Source organism: Bombina bombina, chromosome 3 (genome assembly GCF_027579735.1).
Source record: "Bombina bombina isolate aBomBom1 chromosome 3, aBomBom1.pri, whole genome shotgun sequence".
Lineage (NCBI taxonomy): Eukaryota > Metazoa > Chordata > Amphibia > Anura > Bombinatoridae > Bombina > Bombina bombina.
The window spans coordinates 1,149,284,147-1,149,302,765 of NC_069501.1; the positions used below are offsets into that span (position 1 = coordinate 1,149,284,147).

The window sequence follows — 18,619 nt, forward strand, 5'->3', positions numbered from 1 at the left end:
AACTTTGGTGCAGAAGGTGACTGAAACATTCAACAATATGATTATCTTGTTCTTTAGTTTCCATTAAGTGTTATTTATGCTGCAGTTTTGCTTTACAAGTAACATTTTGATTCAACACTGCACATTTGCCCTTTTTTATTCAGAAGTTGAAGAGAGTCAGTCCCATAGCGTATATATATTCCCCAGCAGGCTTTGCTTTGCCTGAGCATGTACGCAGCTGTTCACCAGGACAGCTCAGAAAGGTCATTTATCCAGTAGGGATGCTTTCAAGTTGTGTGCTCAGAATAGGAACACATCTCTCCCAATAAACTGTTAGAGCAACCTGTTTAACTGCTCGAGGTGGGGGAGGGAGAATGCAGTTTCATCAGATTCAGGTATGTTCTAACATGTTCTGAAGGAGGACAAGGTTAAAACATATTTGCCATAGTAACACAATAGTAGCTTAATGCATTAAATGATCATAATAGCCTATATTGTGTGGCAAAACATAACTGTAAGTTTGAAGCAACTTTTATCCATGGTACATTGTAACAGATTGTTGAATATTTATAAGTATTATAGACCTAGTTAAAGGGGCATAAATGTGCAGAAAGAAATTGCTCTTATTTATTAAAGGGACATGAGCCCCAAAAGTTTTCTTTCATGATTGTGATAAAGCACTGGTTTTCAAACCTGTCTTCAGGCCTCCCTAACATTTTGAGGATATCTGAACTAGAGCACGGGTGAAATAATCAGCTGAATAGTAAACATGGTTATTTTACCTGCTCTCATCCAAGGTGATCCTGAAAACCTGACCTGTTGGGGAGGTTTAATGAGAGGTTTTAAAACCAGTGTGATAGAGCTAGGGTTGCCACCTTAGCCACGTTTTCCTCGACACCTATGAGTTACACATGCTGCAGGGCGTGCAGGAAGGAACATGTATTGTGTTTCTGGATGGCACTGTACATATTCCTCCCTGCAGCATGTGTAACTTATAAGTGTCCAGGAAAACATGGTTGAGGTGGCAACCGTAGATAGAGCATACAATTTTACGCAACTTTGTAATTTATTTCTATTATTTCATTTGCTTCGTTCTCTTGGAATCCTTTGATGAAAAGCATACCTAGAAGGCTCAGGGGCTGAGAGCTAGCTGCTGATTGGTGGCTGCACATATATGCCTCCTGTCATTGGCTTATCAACGTGTTCAGCTATCTCCCAGCAGTGCATTGTTGCTCCTTTAATAAAAAATATCAAGAAAATGGAGAAACATTGATAAAAGAAGTAAACTGGAAAGCTGTTTAAAATTGTGTGCGCTGTCTGAATAATGAAAAATGGGTTTCATGTCTCTTTAAGTATGTGTTTATCCCTTTACAGGGGTTAAACACATAGTTAAATGCACACAACAGTAAACTATAAAATATTTTATACAGACATTTTTTTCATGATTTAGATAGAACATGCAATTTTAAATAACTTTCCAATTTATTTATATTATCTAATTTGTTTAGTTTCTTTATATCCTTTGTTGAAAAGTATACCTAGGTAGGCTCAGAAGCTGCTGATTGATGGTTGCACATATATACCTCTTGTCATTGCCTTTCAGTAGTGCATTACTGCTCGTTCAATAAAGGATACCAAAAGAATGAATAAAATTAGATAATATAAGTAAATTGAAAAGTTGTCTATAATTGTATGATCTGTCAGAAAGGAAAATGTCAGATCCTCAACATATATAACAATATATACACTTGCTTCTTTATATAGCTCATCTTAAAAAATCCACAGCCAGAACATTCTGATATATACAGTAGCTTTTTATAACAGCTCAGACCTTAGCCTCCTATACATCCTTTATAGCACAACATATCCCATGGGGTACACAGTATATATTACTCTCTTCACAGTCCTTCATAACAAATACTGGATGATCCAAGTCAAATTTAAAATGTCATGGTTTAGATAGAACATTCAATTTTAAGAAACTTTTCAGTTTACTTATCTTATCAAATGTATTTCATTCTCTTGGTATCATTTGTTGAAAAACGCACCTAGGTAGGCTCAGAATCAGCAATGCACCACTGGGAGCTAGCTGTTGATTGATAGCTTCACACATGCCTCTTGGCTCCACAGATCTGTTCAGCTAGTCTCAGTAGTACATTGCTGCTCTTGAGCTGAGTTTAACCTTTGCAATGGTTAAAGGGACAGTCAACACCAGAATTGTTGTTGTTTTAAAAGATAGATAATACCTTAATTACCAATTCCCCAGTTTTGCATAACCAACACAGTTATAATTATACACATTTTACCTCTGTAATTACCTTGTATCTAAGCCTTAGCAGACTGCCCCCTTATTTCAGTTCTTTTCACAGACTTGCATTTTAGCCAACCAGAGCAGTCTCCATGGTAGATTCACATGCATGAGCTCAATGTTATCTATATGAAACACATGAACTAATGCCCTCTAGTGGTGAAAAACTATCAAAATGCATTTAGATTAGAGGCGGCCTTCAAGGTCTAAGAAATTAGCATTTAAACCTCCTAGGTTTAGCTTTCAACTAAGAATATCAAGAGAACAAAGCAAAATTGGTGATAAAAGTAAATTGGAAAGTTGTTTAAAATTACATTCCCTATTTGAAACATGAAAGTTTTTTTTGGACTTGACTGTCCCTTTAAGCACATATTAGATGCAAGCAATAGTGAAATAATATAATGATCTAACTTATTAGAAGTGCATAACTGTATAAACAAAATTTGAGAGATGCACAATGGCACCACTCATTACTTTGAGGGAACACTATATTTAAATATATAGAATATAATCTAATATGCAGTTATACTATGTAATTGTGTATAGGTGCCGAGTATCAGAGAGAAACAAGAACAATTCCAGCAAGAGAGCTGGACAGGATACTAACCAGAAAAGCACTCTGCCCTCATATGTACGGGCTTAGTGTATATAGGGTTTAAAATATATCAACTTTATTAGTTTTATTTAAAAAGGGTTACACACAATAAAAACAGTTGCAGCAAGTAAAAGTGGTTTTCAAACTAAAGGGACAGTCTACACCAGAATTGTTATTGTTTTAAAAGATAGATAATCCCTTGTTTACCCATTCCTTAGTTTTGCATAACCAACACGGTTATATTTATATATTTTTTACCTCTGTGATTATCTTGTATCTAAGCCTCTGCAGACTGCCCCTTTATTTGTTCTTTTGACAGACTTGCAGTTTAGCCAATCAGTAATGGTTCCCAGGTAACTTCACATGCACGAGCACAGTGTTATCTATATGAAAAACATGAACTAACACCCTCTAGTGGTGAAAAACCTGTTAAAATGCATTCTTAAGAGACGGCCTTCAAGGTCTAAGAAATTAGCATATGAACCTCCTAAGTTAAGCTTTCAACTAAGAATACCAAGAGAACAAAGAAAAATTGGTGATAAAAGTAAAATGCAAAATTGTTTAAAATTCCATGCCCTATCTGAATCATGAAAGTTTATTTTGGACTAGACTGCCCCTTAATGTAGTGAAAATGGTGGATAGTTACAAATTCTTATCCTGAATTGATATCATGGATAGTAACTCCAACCTAAAGAGGATTTGTGGTAAACCTTAATGGTAAAGGTATGTTTATAATCTGCTGTGGGCTGATTAGTGGCCCCTAACAGGTTGGCCTCAATTTTGCAGGGATGTTAGCCCACAGCAGATTATAAACATACCTTTACCATTAAGGTTTACCACAAATCCTCTTTAGGTTGAAGTTACTATCCATGATATCAATTCAGGATAAGCATTTGTAACTATCCACCATTTTCACTACATTCGTTTAAAAACCACTTTTACTTGCTGCAACTGTTTTTATTGTGTGTAACCCTTTTTAAATAAAACTAATAAAGTTGATATATTTTAAACCCTATATACACTAAGCCCATACATATGAGGGCAGAGTGCTTTTCTGGTTAGTATCCTGTCCAGCTCTCTTGCTGGAATTGTTCTTGTATACATAACTGTATAAAACCTTTTAAGGACTGACCTTATACTGGCTGATAACCAGAACTTCTGACACTCCTATTGGTTGACAGTGACATACCTCACAAACGTTAAAATTTATATTTTTTTCTCAGCACATGAACATTGCTTTAAAAACAAACTGTAATACCTCTCGTGTGTGCCACTGTCTGTAATGATTTGGCATCTGCCTTCACATGGAACTGGAGTCTGTAATGATCTTGCATCTGCCTTTACATGGAACCGGAGTCTGTAATGATCTTGCATCTGCCTTCACATGGAACCAGAGTCTGTAATGATCTGGCATCTGCCTTCACTTGGAATCTGATCTGGCATCTGCCTTCACAGTGTCTCTCACACACTCCTGCCATTGTCTTTTTTCTGCGTGTATCCAGCGTATGTAGCTGGGAGTTTTTTAACTTGTTTTCTAAATAAAGGACATATTTTTTATTACATGGAAACCTCGTTGCAGTGTCTGCTTTCTACTTGTACTTTGGATTCTAATTAGTGGATTGGTTTCGCCAATGCTACGGCGCTCCGTTTTCTTGGTGGGTTGAACTTGCTCTTTGCAGACCGGTGTCATTTCCGGTCTATTAGCCGGGTTCACGGAAGTTGCCAGCAATGCCGCATTCTTCATAGCATCATCTCTATGTAATGCTCTGGCATTTGCCTCCACATGGAGCTGGAGTCTGAAATGATCTGGCATCTGCCTTCACAGGAACCAGAGTCTGTAATGATCTGACATCTGCCTTCACATGGAACCGGAGTCTGTAATGATCTGGCATCTGCCTTCACAGGGAACCGGAGTCTGTAATGATCTGGCATCTGCCTTCACAGGGAACCGGAGTCTGTAATGATCTGGCATCTGCCTTCACAGGGAACCAGAGTCTGTAATGATCTGGCATCTGCCTTCACAGGGAACCAGAGTCTGTAATGATCTGGCATCTGCCTTCACAGGGAACCGGAGTCTGTAATGATCTGGCATCTGCCTTCACAGGAAACTGGAGTCTGTAATGATCTGGCATCTGCCTTCACAGGGAATCGGAGTCTGTAATGATCTGGCATCTGCCTTCACAGGGAACCAGAGTCTGTAATGATCAGGCATCTGCCTTCACATGGAACCGGAGCACCGGTTGTGCTCTATTTGCGTATGCAGACAGATGCCTGGAGCTTAGGAAGACCAGCTCTTGTCTGGAGCTTACTGCAGCTGGGATGTATATATACAATATGCTGTATGATGAGCTTCGTACCGCATGATGTGTATATATACGTCACATTGTGTCAATGGGTTAAACAACTTTCCAATTTACTTCTATTATCAAATTAGTTTTTTTCCTCTTGCTATCATTTGTTAAAAGAGCAGTACTTGGAGCTAGCTTAATACACTGGAAGAGCCAATGACTAGAGTCATATATGTACATGGAGCTCCCAAAAGTGCATTGCTGTTTCTGACACTATCTAGGTATGCGTTTAAGCAAAGAATACCAAGAGAATGAAGCACATATGATAATAGATGTAAACTGGAAAGTTGTTTAAAATGACATCCTCTATCTGAATCATGAAAGTTTAATTTTGACTTTACTGTCCCTTTAATGGCATGTATTAGATAAAAGCTCATTCTGTCTAGAGTGCTTACATTATTCTGTTTCAAATCCATTGGTGATATTTCCCTCCAAATAAGTGGCAAAGCCCTGCAAATTGGTTTCTATCAGTTTACCCGCTTCCTGTATTCACGGCACTATGGAACGTGGGATGACGTCACACGCCGAGATTTGGATACACAAGCCAGAACACAGCGCTCTCGTCCCAAGCGCTGTAAAGGTACACAAAGTTCAAAAGAAAGATGTCCTGGATATCGTGTGTTCCATAAAACGCATCTTTATTAGGCAATCCACAATAAAAACATGTAAATGCACAGTCAGTACATAAATAGCAGCCTCCGCGGCAGATATGGCAAAAACAGCACAGAAACATTATATAATATATATAAGCTAAATAGTTACCTAAAAAACGCTTTTTTAATAATCAAAACATTGCACCGTAAATATTTATAGGGATGTACTGTGATAAATAGGGAGTAAATGCTTTTGCCAACAGGCGAAATTTATCATTATTACGCCCCAGCTCGCCTGCGCAAAGTTACGTCTATTTTTGTGATAAATTCAGGCGCACATGTGTGCTTCTTCGGAGGGCTGGGGCGCAGTTACAGGCGAAGCACATACAGAGTTCGCCTAGCCTTTGATAAATCTAGCCCTAATTATCCTTCATATTTTACAAAATATCTAACTTGATTCTTCGTTTTTTTTAATGATCTTTAAGTCTTTAAAATGATTTATAACATACAAATTAATATTTAAAAATTAGTCTTGAGAATGTTATCAAATTATTTTTATTCTGTTTTGAATTTCTTCTATTTTAAACACCCCCTATGAATACATTGATATCATGAAAGTGTTTCTACAAAGAACTGGGCTCCTGGTATCAGCAGGGGGCAGGGGCATATTTTGGCCAAGATAAAGTAGGACTGTAGCAGGATTAAGGGAGCATCACATTTTTGAGGGGTTGGTCTATGTTATCCAGTTCTCTAGAGGTGGTCTCTGCTTTGGAGGCCTTGTGGGGCTTCTTCAATGTAAAAAACTGTGTACGCATAGGGTTTGCTGCCTATTCACTAGACATGTGCATGGCGAAAAAATTTGGTTCGGTTCAGATTTTTTTGAATTTCAGTTCGGAGCGATTCGAATTCGGTTCGGATTTGTTTCGGATTCATTCAGATTCGAATAAATTCGGTTTGGATTTGTTTCGGATTCGAATAAATTCTGCTGGATTCGGTTTGGTTCGGAAATTCAGAATTTCGGTAAGTGTTAGGTGGGATTAGACTAGTATTATGTACTGTACATTAGGTGTAACCCATAGCAGAGTGATATAACCTAATATACTGTACAATACTAGTGTAATCCATGGCCATCCGAATCTACTGAATAAATCCGAATAAATCTGAAGTTATTCGGATTTATTCTGTAGATTCGGCACTATTTTAATTCGGAGATTTGGTTCGATCCGAATCTCCGAATTTGCCAAATTTTCCGAATCGAACCGAACCGAATCGCACATGTCTACTATTCACCACAACAACATGCAGACTAGTTGGGAACTTGGGAACATTATCTATCCACCGAACTGTACATGGGGGCTAATGTGTGTCTGGCCTTTAGTTTTGAGAAATGTTTGAGGGGCAAGGGAGCTAAAACTTTTGGGGTTGATGGTTTGAAGGGCAGTAGATTTGTCACTGAGAGGGACAGGACTATTTTTCAGCACAGAGACACAGCATGTACAACGTTTATAGTGTATTGCCTGTTTAAAATTGCTGGTTACAAATATATTTGGCAATTGTTTGTGGGGCTGTTAACACATCTATTTCTTATCTTGTGCTTAGACCCTGGGTGACCTGGTTGCCTATTTGTTTTATATATGCTTTAATGTATATGCACATTTTGTATATGTATATCCACATTTTGGAATTTCACTTCAGGAATACTTTGTTCACTATTAGATAGTGTTCGCGAGCGGCGGACCCGAACTTCCGCAAATGTTCGCGAACCGGGCGAACCGCCATTGACTTCAATAGGCAGGCGAACTTTAAAATGCACATGGACTCTTTCTGGCCACAATAGGGATGGAAATGTTGTTTCAAGGGAGCTAACACCTGGACTGTGGCATGCCAGAGGGGGATCCATGGCAAAACTCCCACGGAAAATTACATAGTTGATGCAGAGTCTGGTTTTAACCCATAAAGGGCCTAAATCACCAAACATTCCTAAATTGTTTGGAATAACGTGCTTTAAAACATCAGGTATGAGGTTGTATCGATCAGGTAGTGTAAGGGTTACGCCCGCTTCACAGTGACAGACCAAACTCCCCGTGTAACGCACCGCAAACAACCGCAAACAGTCCATTTGCACAACCACAAGATAGATACATTGAAGGCAACTTCAATTAGATTACACTAGCAGACTGATGTTTCACAGTCAAAAAATATTTTTTTTAAATATTTACAATACTGTTATAACAAATATGATTGGTGGCACTAGTTGGCAAGTGGGCCTGGCACACACGCTGGCAGGCAGGCAACTGCAATTCAATTGCACTAGCAGACTGATGATTCACAGTCAAAAAATTTTTTATTTAAAATATTTACACTACTGTTATAACAAATATGATTCATGGCACTAGTTGGAAAGTGGGCCTGTCACACACGCTGGCAGACAGACAACTGCAATTAAATAACAATAGCAGACTGATGTAAAAGTTTTTTTTAAAAAAAGTTACACTAATGTTACAACAGATAGGAGTGATGACACTCAGGATAGAAGTAGGCACATTATGTGCTGGCAGCCTGACACACAGGCTGGCACTAGTGGCAGGCTGGCTTGGCAACTAAAATTAAATAACACTAGAAGACTGATGTAAAGGTTTTTTTTTACAAAGTTTAAACTAATGTTACACCAGATAGGAGTGGTGGACTGGAACTGAGGATGGAAGTAGGCACAGTACAGGGAGTGCAGAATTATTAGGCAAGTTGTATTTTTGAGGATTAATTTTATTATTGAACAACAACCATGTTCTCAATGAACCCAAAAAACTCATTAATATCAAAGCTGAATATTTTTGGAAGTAGTTTTTAGTTTGTTTTTAGTTTTAGCTATTTTAGGGGGATATCTGTGTGTGCAGGTGACTATTACTGTTCATAATTATTAGGCAACTTAACAAAAAACAAATATATACCCATTTCAATTATTTATTTTTACCAGTGAAACCAATATAACATCTCAACATTCACAAATATACATTTCTGACATTCAAAAACAAAACAAAAACAAATCAGTGACCAATATAGCCACCTTTCTTTGCAAGGACACTCAAAAGCCTGCCCTCCATGGATTCTGTCAGTGTTTTGATCTGTTCACCATCAACATTGCGTGCAGCAGCAACCACAGCCTCCCAGACACTGTTCAGAGAGGTGTACTGTTTTCCCTCCTTGTAAATATCACATTTGATGATGGACCACAGGTTCTCAATGGGGTTCAGATCAGGTGAACAAGGAGGCCATGTCATTAGATTTTCTTCTTTTATACCCTTTCTTGCCAGCCACGCTGTGGAGTACTTGGACGCGTGTGATGGAGCATTGTCCTGCATGAAAATCATGTTTTTCTTGAAGGATGCAGACTTCTTCCTGTACCACTGCTTGAAGAAGGTGTCTTCCAGAAACTGGCAGTAGGACTGGGAGTTGAGCTTGACTCCATCCTCAACCCGAAAAGGCCCCACAAGCTCATCTTTGATGATACCAGCCCAAACCAGTACTCCACCTCCACCTTGCTGGCGTCTGAGTCGGACTGGAGCTCTCTGCCCTTTGCCAATCCAGCCACGGGCCCATCCATCTGGCCCATCAAGACTCACTCTCATTTCATCAGTCCATAAAACCTTAGAAAAATCAGTCTTGAGATATTTCTTGGCCCAGTCTTGACGTTTCAGCTTGTGTGTCTTGTTCAGTGGTGGTCGTCTTTCAGCCTTTCTTACCTTGGCCATGTCTCTGATTATTGCACACCTTGTGCTTTTGGGCACTCCAGTGATGTTGCAGCTCTGAAATATGGCCAAACTGGTGGCAAGTGGCATCTTGGCAGCTGCACGCTTGACTTTTCTCAGTTCATGGGCAGTTATTTTGCACCTTGGTTTTTCCACACGCTTCTTGCGACCCTGTTGACTATTTTGAATGAAACGCTTGATTGTTCGATGATCACGCTTCAGAAGCTTTGCAATTTTAAGAGTGCTGCATCCCTCTGCAAGATATCTCACTATTTTTGACTTTTCTGAGCCTGTCAAGTCCTTCTTTTGACCCATTTTGCCAAAGGAAAGGAAGTTGCCTAATAAATATGCACACCTGATATAGGGTGTTGATGTCATTAGACCACACCCCTTCTCATTACAGAGATGCACATCACCTAATATGCTTAATTGGTAGTAAGCTTTCGAGCCTATACAGCTTGGAGTAAGACAACATGCATAAAGAGGATGATGTGGTCAAAATACTCATTTGCCTAATAATTCTGCACTCCCTGTATATGCTGGCAGCCTGACACACAGGCTGACACTAATGGCTGCCAGGCTGGCCTGGCAACTAAAATTAAATAACACTAGAAGAGGACTGATGTAAAAAAAAAAAATTTTTTTTTTAAAAAAAATATACACTAATGTTACACCAGATATAAGTGGTGGAAAAAAGAGCTATTAATCACACTATATGATGTGGGCCTAACACACATGAGTGGTGGCTGGCACAGAGCAATTAACCACAGTATATGCTGTGTGAGCCTGAGACACAGGCCTGATAGAAAATGAAATTAGATTACACTAGCAAAATGATTTAAAAGTTTTTTTTTTTTAATTTGCACTAATGTTAAGCAGATATCAGTGGTGGCACTAATCACAGTATATGCTGTGAGCCTCACACACAGGCTGAAAGCCAGGCAAATGGAAATAAAATTACAAATAAAAAAAGCAAAAAACAACTGAAGTTCTAGCCCTAAAAAGGACTTTTTGGGGTGCTGTCCTTACAGCAGAGATTAGATGAGTCCTTCAGGACTGTAGTGGACACTAAATACACTAGCCTAGCTATCTGTTTCCCTATAATGTCAGCAGCAGCAACACTAAACCTCCTCTCACTAAGAAAGCAGGATCGTAATAAATCTAAAATGGCTGCTGCCCAGGAGCTGGGAGGGTCTGTGAGGGAGTGTCTGCTGCTGATTGGCTCAAATGTGTCTGAAGGCTGTGAGATAAAGGGTCAAAGTTTCCTCAATGATGACGAATAGGGGGCGGATCGAACATCGCATATGTTCGCCCGCAGCGGTGAACGTGAACAAGCTATGTTCGCCAGGAACTGTTCTCCGGCGAACTGTTCGCGACATCACTAGATATAACTTGATATATTTAAATATTCTTTGTTATTGGAATTCCACTTTTGATTATTTTTTTTAATACATTTTTTACAACTTTTTTTGTGAAACTGATTCTTTTTGGGACTTTCAGAAATCTTATTTTGTATTTTTATGTATGTTCATTGTATTCTTATGTATTCTATGTACATGTTTCTGTGACTATGGCCCTAATGATTGAAAATTATGCGATATGGCGATATATTCAAAAGGGATCCGACATGATGTCTAGAAAGCTGACAAAATATTCCAAGCGTCTGACATCATTGTTTAGCTGAAATGTGTTTTACTATACATCACAAAGGATGGTGATGTTGGCGAAATATTCCAAGCAGCACCGACATTGGTGATGTAAAGTAAAGGATCCCTTTAAATAGATTACCAAACCTAATAAACATAAGTATGAGCCACTAAACCACCAATAGCCCACTGTAATAAACTCCCTTTTCTGCTTAACCCCTAAACCGCTAATACCCCATCGCATTATCACCATAGGAAATAGCGGGTAAATGGTTTCTCATTAACAAACTAATTTGAAACAACCCCATGTGCGAATATCAGATTTTTTTTCTTTTTTCCTGATTATTCCAAATAAATGCTTTGTTTATGGATATGTCTAATAATTACTTTTTTAGAATTGTCGCTAGATGATTGCAGATTTGGTAATGCTGCTGGTGAATCATACATTTTCTACTAAATGACTATTTCAGTATCAACAGTACAGATTATTCATCCAGCTGCAGTCTTTGTAACAGCCACAAACTCCTGAGCTTTCACATTACCTATACTCCTCCACAGAGATAATACTGCAGTGAAATCTGAGGATGCTATTCATTTTCCTTTTCATCTTCCCTCCTCCACATCCTTTTACAGTATTCTAGAAATAGAGATAACAGCAAACTGAGCTGTCTTAAATGTTACAGCTTTCTTAATTCATTTAAAAGAACTTTAAACTAATGGGCACAACTGCTAACCAAGATGTTTCCTCTTGTGCCTGCAGTTCTCTTCAAAGCCATGCTCTTTTTTAACCCTTAAGGGTTTAAAGGTGTAACGGGTCATTACCAGCAGAAGAAGGGACTTAAAAACCACCCAGGACCCACTTGAATAACTCATACACTTTGTTGGAGAAATAAGACCATCGCGGGTCACTTTTATTAAAAAAAAAATATCTATCTATCTATCTATCTATCTATCTATCTATCTATACTGTATATATATATATATATATATATATATATATATATATATATATATATATATATATATATATATATATATATAATCTCTCAAATAATTAAACAAATTAAACCATCAGATCTAAGGGATTGAGACAGAGTTGCCCTCTGCTCAAGGAGATGATACTAGGGGTTTCAGAGTTTATCTGGCCAACCTAGATGGGGGGAGGGGCACCCCACGTGCACCTGGGGCTATCCACTACTCCCCTCAGACTGGCCATCACTCACCCCATTTTTCCTCTCTATTCACACCAAGGCTATAGGGGAAGGCACTGTTGCTTGCGCAATGGCAGACCCTGACTGTTGAGCAAGCTTCCTGGCCTCAAGATCATGAACTAACTTCTTTACCATTTTAAACACACATTTCTTGACCTTACTTATCAGACCTTAGGATATGTTACTGTCACTGTCTAAGTCAGATTCTGCTGACGAGGAGTCAGACGTGTTCATGCACAAATGTCATGGACTCACCAGTTCCATATGTGGATGCCACCTGTCCAACACCAGCTATCACGGCAAACTTTGAAATGCCTGCTTCTCTGGAACATCTATAGTGAGATGAGAGGTAGCTGAGACGCTGGATGCTGCTCCACTGCTGGGTACAGGGACTGCAGAAGCCATAAGGGAAGATTAATCCCCAGTTCGCATAAGGTCCTGCAAAACTATCAGGGTGCCAGGAATCAGACAGACGAGAAGTGCAAAAATAATCACACCTTTATTAATAGCAAAAAATAATAAAAGTCCACAAGTCAAATAACAAGCCAGAAGTCAAAACCAGAGCTGGTAGTCAGACAAGCCGAGTCAGGAGCCAAATCGAATAGTCAGGCGAGCCGGAATCAGGAACAAGGAAAACAGCAGAGTCAGGAACAAGCCAGGGATCAGGAACCAGGAAGGACGTCAGGCAACCAGGTAATACACAGGAACTCTCACAAACAGGTCTGAGACAACGCAAAGGCAAAGCATACTGAACAGAGGCCCTTTAAATAATAAGTGATGACATCACAATTCTGAGACTGCATCCTGTCTCACACGGATGATGCACACTAGTCTGGCCATAAAAGGAAGTGCAGGAAATGAGCAGCATCCCCCACAATGCACCAAGTCAGCAAGAGAGGTAAGTAAAATGGCTGCCAGCAGCACATGGCAAACAACAGGGAAAAAACCCTGACAAAAACAGACAAATAATCCCGAGCACAGTTGGCAGAGGTAGTAGAAGGCCCATGAGTGGCCAGATTCACTTCATTTACATCAACATCAGCATGTGAAGAAACAACCCCTTGCAGATTTGCAGCTTGTAACACATCATTCTGACCAGAGCTTACAGTCTGAGAAGAGTGAATACTACCAGCATGCCCCGACATAGAAGGCCCAAAACAAAGAAAAAAGTTGTAGTCTCCAATCCAAAAGCAAATCCCTTTATTGTTTACATGAGATAGGATCCAGAAAAAGCAATGTTTCAGGGAAAAACCCCTTAGTCATGCCCCACTTTGTCATGTGACAGAAGGCCCAGACACAGAAGCAGTAGTAACAGATGATAACATATTAGAAGGTCTATCTGAAACATGCACATTCACACTATCTAAGCCATCATGACATGTAGTGGTGATCCCATCAGCAGTATGAGAAGAGAGCTGTTGAAATGGCATAGATTGAGGCTAAGTAATAATTGCATGACTCACACCCACATGCACACTTAATGGCAACTCATGCATAAGACCTCTGTGGACCATGACATTCAAATCATGAGTAACACTATGCACACCCCCAACAACAATATCATGCCCTCTGTCATAAGCTCTTCGACCCCTATTAGGTGTTGCACCCCCTCTCGCTGACAAATAACCCTCCCAGTGACCTGATGGGCCACCTCTTAACTCTAGCCCTTCTTGGTGCTCACCTGCAACAGAGAGGGCTGAACACATCCGAACTGCGCTGACTATCTCCAAAATGGCTGCCAATGAAGTCACTGGAAATGCACCCAATCATGACCAGAAGTGCGATGGAGGAAGCAGATGGAGGGCTGAGATGTGAAGAGAAGACCAGAGCAGCGGATGGAGCACCTGCAAAGGCCAAAGGGGATGGAAGAAATTATATGGACCGGGAGAAGACCCAGAAATCACCATTGACGCCAGAGAAGACAGAAGATTGGAAACCGCGTGGGCCGCCTCTGGAAGGAAGGCCAGAAAACAAGGCCAACATATCTGGAGTCCCCGGAACAGGTAAGGAGGACCTGGGAGCAGAATCCCCTATACCACCAATGTTACCAGGCAGAACAGGGGGAAGGGGTAAAGGAATGGGCCCAACATTATACAAAAGAGAGGGTGTGGGAGTGATAAGAACCTTAGTACTAGGCCCTGAGGACCAATGAACAGCTGGATCATTGGACTGGGAGCTAGGCTCTGTGCCACCCACTTTAGGAATATTTAAGGGTGGAGGCCTGGCAGGGACAGATTGATGAGCGGAAAGATAAGGCCCAGCAGGGACAGATTGGCGGACCGGCTAATGCAAGACAAGGGCCTAAGTAGGTAAAGGTTGCACCTCCATTGCATTAAGGGACATGAGATCCAGGGGCCTAAGTGAAAGCGGAGTAGAGGGAGGGGGAGGATGAACCTCTGTAACAACCATAGAAGAAGTAGAGAAATCAGGGAACTGCTGAGGAAGAACAGAATCAAGAGTTGGGGGAATCACATCAACCTGGCTGCTACTTATCTGTTTTTCAGATTATTCTTTTGCAGGAATGGGGAATGCAACCTCCTGATATCGTCTTGGCCTTGCAGAAGTTCTCTGTGAACGCCGCATGGTGAAGAAAGGGACACAGCAGCAGAAACTCGTCAGCTTCTGATCCAGAGGGAGACGAGGACAGGAAGTCATTGAGAGCAGCTTATAAAGGTAAAGGTATACTGGGCACTGCCATCCTGGATATCAGGTAATCTGACACTATGTGACATAAGTGGTGCTTATTCACAGATCAGTGGTTTTGCAAGATATATTGTGCAGTTTGATTTAGCACACACAATGCAGAAGTTTACATTTGTGCAGTTATTATGCACAGTTTCAAAGTTGCATAGCATATATAATAAAAACCATATGAATAATAAAGATCAATGCAGCCACAGCAAAAGTTTAACTCTAATGCTCTATATTGGGCACTCTAACCCAAAGTGCAAAATACCCCTGTCAAACAGATAGCAATGTCATTAATCTGTGAATACACACTACTTCTGTCACAAGGTGCAAGAATACCTACGTTTCAAGATGGAAGTGCCCAGAATGAAGATGTAGGGGCATGACCAACCGGCACCAGTAAGAGGTTAAAATAAGAACCAACTTTGAACAGAGCTGTAGACACATGAGGACAAACAATAGCTTGGTTAGTAGTAACCTTGCTATTATAGTTGTGTTCAATGTCCCTTTAAACAATTTGAGTTTGTTAAAAAATCTTTGTAATATACTTTCATTATTTATTTTAATCCCTTTTCCAATGTTATACTTGTAGTTCTTAATTAACATGCAGTCATGCTAAGAATATTTAGGGGCACATGAAAAGTATAGGGGTTAATAAATTAGTACTTGCAGTAGGTGTGTTGCGGTAGTTTGATTAATACTTAAGCACATGCAGTGGGTATGTGTCAGTATAGGGGTTAATAGTTTAGTACTTGTGCTGGGTATGTGGTGTTATAGGGGTTAATAGTTTGGTACTTGCGGTGGGTATGTGGCGGAATATTGGTTAATAGGATAGATAATTGTGGTGGGTATGTGGCAATTTAGATCTTTATTTGTCTAGTATTAGTTTGCGATTGTGGGGTACTTTGGTTTAGGGAAATTAGGATTAGAGGCTAGGCACGGCAGTTATATTGCAAAGGATCCTTTACTATACATCGCCAGCGATGCTGGGTGTTATCAATAGCCATACTAGCCAGCATTGCTGACTAATATCATGTATAGTAAACGTCTCTCTGCGATGCTGCTTTGTTGGGAGCTTGGAATATTTTGACAGGATCGCTCGACATAGCGGCAGATACTTTGCAATATTTTGCTGCCGCATAGCACTTTTTGATCATCGGGGCCTTGGTATTGTAGACATTTTCATTGCCTCTTGGATGTTAGTAATCTAACAAATATCTACATTGATTGAATATTTGCCTGGAATTATGGCTAAACCAAAGTACCCCACAAAGTAACACAACTAATTACTTTATTTAGGTGCGCTCTAAGAAAACAACTGCTTGATCACACCTGATCTAACCAATAGCTACTAAATGATGTATATTTTTGTTCTGTTTTAGTTACAATCACCTATAATACGAGTTTTGCGTTATGAATCAAATAGCAGCTTTGTGGCCCATAACGCATCATTTTCCCTAACGCAGCCATTACAAGACTTGTCGATATAGCAGTACCGTAAGCCTTTTAACCTGTACCGCAACGTCAGTACCGCACTCCTAAAAATGACGTTTTTTCATGTGATTCTTATAGCGCCGGTATTACGAGTTTTGCGGTGAGGCTAAAAAGCGAGCGTTACAGCCTAAAATGACGAGATCGGCACCGCCATCTAAAGTCAGTAGTTATGGGTTTTACTCTACAAAGCTGTAACATAAAACTCATAACTAAAGTGTTACAAAGTATACTAACACCCATAAACTACCTATTAACCCCTAAACCCAGGCCCTCCCGCATCACAAACACTGTTTTAAAGTTTTTAACTTCTAGTCTGCTGCTCCTGACATCGCTGCCACAAACATTTTTATTAACCCCTATTCTACCGCTCCCTGACATCGTCACCACTATACTAAAGTTATTAAACCCTAAACCGCTGCCCTCCCGTATCGCAAACACTATTTAAATATTATTAACCCCTAATCTGCCATCTGCCCACATCGCCCCCCACTATACTAAAGTTATTAAGCCCTACACCACCGCCACTATACTAAACCTATTAACCCCTAAACCGCAAGCCCCCCACAACAAAATATACTAAAGTAAACTATTAACCCCTAAACCGAAAGCCCCCCACATCGCAATAAATTAAACTATTTACCCCTAAACCTAACAACCCCCTAAATTTATATTAAAATTACAATTTCCCTAACTTAAATTAAATTAAAACTTACCTGTCAAATTAAAAAAAAATAAGTTTTAAACTAACAATTAATCTAATCTAATAATCAGGGGCGTATTTATGCATAGGCCAACAAGGCCGGTGCCTAGTGCCACAGATTTGGGGGGGCGGCAGTGACACTGATATGTTGGCAAATTGCAACTTGGCATTTTTTTTTTGTTTGTAAAAATAAAAAAAAAATCCGTTTTTATTTTGTTGTTGTTGCAGCAGTCACATGACCCGGCTTTTGCTGAGGTCACGTGAAGTTTTTCACCTTCCACCGCCTTCCTGTCTGCTCTGCTCACACAGTACTTGCTGCACATCGATGGAGGGAGCCACGCATGTGCGCACGTGATCTCCCTCCTAGAGTCCCAGCATTGGAATTTGGAGGTAAGCGGCTTAGTGGTGACCATGAGTGTGAGTCTGAAGACAGAAGCTAGCTGTCAGACAGTACATGGAGGGACACGGACTAGACTGTCAGTCAGTGACGAGAGTGGGATAGAGTGTCATCAGAGCCAAGCCTAAATGACACACTGAACTGGAGAGGAGGGGGTGACCCGGTTAGCAGTACAAACAAGCAGCAACACAAGGTATCTTTTTTTTATTTTTGCTCTGGTTCTGAGTCTGCCTCTCTTCCATAGTTTTATTTTGAAATTGAATTTGATCATTGATGGCTATTAGGCTGGCTGCTAAAATAAATGAATCATGCTACTAAGGCAAGCGCAAGCAAAGCAAAGCTTTCCAGTTTCCACATAATTTAGGAGTCACTGTCTAGAGTGGTTGAAATTTTGAATTGTATGAATTTGTAGAGCATTTTTTTTTTTTTTTTTTTTATGTAGTAACGTTCGGTAGGGAGTAGGGACCTTCACCGGTACTATAAATCATTATCTGGTTGTCCTCCTTTTTTTATTTATTTGCCAATGCAAACTTGAACTGTTAAGAGGAGAAGGAGCTGATTGTTTGTGTGTGACTGTGCAGTGCACAAATGGCGCCTTTAGTGTATTTACATTTTACACAAATATTAGCCTCTTGCACTATCTTGCTTGGTAATATTTTACAAAGCTTAGCTAGATTATTACTTTCATTTTTTTTAAACAACAACAACAATATTAATGGTATGGCATCAATTAATAATTTAGGAAACGAGGCCCCCTTGCTGTTTTATGATCTATCATCTGATGAGCCCTGGCTGTGGAAAATCAAATTTTAAAATGCAGCAGCAAAAAAAAAAAAAAAAAAAAAAAAAAAAATGAAGTCACATTACTCCCTAAAGGGACAGTCTAGGCCAAAATAAACTTTCATGATTCAGAT

At 39.8% G+C, this 18,619-nt stretch overlaps 1 long non-coding RNA gene across 1 annotated transcript; it reads left to right on the forward strand.

Moving 5' to 3' along the window:
- The first annotated feature begins 341 nt into the window (after nucleotides 1-341).
- LOC128652115 (uncharacterized) lies at nucleotides 342-4,450 on the forward strand. Its single transcript, XR_008401271.1, has 2 exons — nucleotides 342-374; nucleotides 4,106-4,450. It is a non-coding gene; the product is annotated as an uncharacterized LOC128652115 (long non-coding RNA).
- The last annotated feature ends 14,169 nt before the right edge of the window (nucleotides 4,451-18,619 follow it).